The sequence below is a fragment of the Cherax quadricarinatus genome, chromosome 9 (assembly GCF_038502225.1).
Source record: "Cherax quadricarinatus isolate ZL_2023a chromosome 9, ASM3850222v1, whole genome shotgun sequence".
Classification (NCBI taxonomy): domain Eukaryota; kingdom Metazoa; phylum Arthropoda; class Malacostraca; order Decapoda; family Parastacidae; genus Cherax; species Cherax quadricarinatus.
Genome location: NC_091300.1, coordinates 45,844,080 through 45,846,057, shown reverse-complemented (window position 1 = coordinate 45,846,057; position 1,978 = coordinate 45,844,080).

Below are 1,978 nucleotides of genomic sequence, written 5' to 3'. Positions count from 1 at the left end.
TAAGCCAATGCACCCAACCTAGTCAGGTCAGGTCACATTGACTTAAGGGAGGAACACGGCAACCGACCTGGTAGCACAAGCTATCAGGTCTAACTCACACCCACCCACATCTACTCGTGTATTTATCCAACCTATTTTTAAAGCTACACAACGTTCTGGCCTCTATAACGGTACTTGGGAGTTTGTTCCACTCATCCACAACTCTATTACCAAACCAGTACTTTCCTATATCCTTCCTGAATCTGAATTTTTCCAACTTAAAACCATTGCTGCGAGTCCTGTCTAGGCTAGATATTTTCAGCACACTATTTACATCCCCTTTATTTATTCCTGTCTTCCATTTATACACCTCAATCATATCCCCCCTAATTCTACGTCTTTCTAGAGAGTGCAGTTTCAGGGCCCTTAGTCTATCCTCATAGGGAAGGTTTCTGATACATGGGATCAACTTTGTCATCCTCCTTTGTACATTTTCCAGAGAATTTATATCCATTCTGTAATACGGTGACTAAAACTGTGCAGCATAATTTAAATGAGGCCTAACCAAGGATGTATAGAGTTGAAGAACAACCTGAGGACTCCTATTATTTATGCTTCTTGATATGAAGCCAAGGATTCTATTAGCTTTATTGCGAACACTTATGCACTGTTGTCTTGGTTTCAGATTACTGCTAACCAGAACTCCTAAATCTTTTTCGCAATCCGTAGATAAGGGGAGCAGGACAGGTAGGCGGGATAATATGGATGAATGGAGAGGGATATTTGCAGAGAGGAAGAGAAAAAGGGACAGGCTGGTTATTGTGGGCCCAGGTGGTGTTATTATAATGAAGGGGTGGGCTAAAAGGGGGTAGAGTTGAAGAGTTCCGAGGGTGGAAAGAAGAATGGGAAGGTTGGGTGTGGAAGTGGAGGGGGGGGGGGGGGGGTATAAGGGAGCACCGAAGATTGGGGGAGAATGACTCGACACCCCGCCCCCACCATACCCTCCCTCCCCCAACATCCGCATTACACGACAACGGGGAAGTGCCGAGTGAGGATTTTAGTCAATAGTGTTACTATGTAAACGTACGAGAAGGCTTAGGATTCATAGGGAAGAACGGTAAACCTATACGAGTCATACAGCACACGAGTTTAAAGGAAAATCAGGCTGAATCCAAGAAAGGACAAACCCAGTAACTTGAATCAAGAGCACTTTACCGATATCAGTTCCCCAACCCATTATTAGTAATTCGCAAAATACTAATAAACTTCACTGCAGCTAGCGATCCAAAAATACCCTAACAACGGAGCTCAACGTAAACTTTAGTCTGCTAGTATTTCACATCTTTAAACATTAAAGCAGTAACGGCTGAAACTGGAGCAAGACTGAAGGTTCCAGGAGCACGAGAGGCCATCTTAAAGGTGATAAACCACTACTACAGTTGTCACTTAAGAGTGTATACATTATACATCAAGCAGCACGTCATGTTATTACACTTTTCATACATATACCCAATTAAGCCTAACTTTTCAACCATAGTAAAACTTTTCTACAGATTCTTCCCAGATTTAAAAGTAAAGAATGTATTAAACCATCTGGAGTGTTTAGAATAAGGAATACCGTAAACTTCAGCAAAACTAATTGACAGCATCACTAGACAATACCATAGCATTTTGCCGCCAGATTAATACTCATTGTCAACATATTTTCCCTCTTACGGCTGAAGTAAATTACTTTCTTCATAGCTTAAAAAACGCCGAAGGAATATAAATAACAGTGGAATAACATCAATCAAGCCAATATTAATTATTTAAAGTGGGCGAGAACCAGCTGATCCCAGCCCCACAACACGTGATCCTCCATTACCCATACTTATAAGTGTTATAGCCCTTAATTTTAACAACTTTGCTATTGCCTGTACAGAGTAGCATACGTACCTGCTACTGACACGTTGAGATTCACCAATACCGACAAACGTACTGGTTGAAGACATCTTGTAGA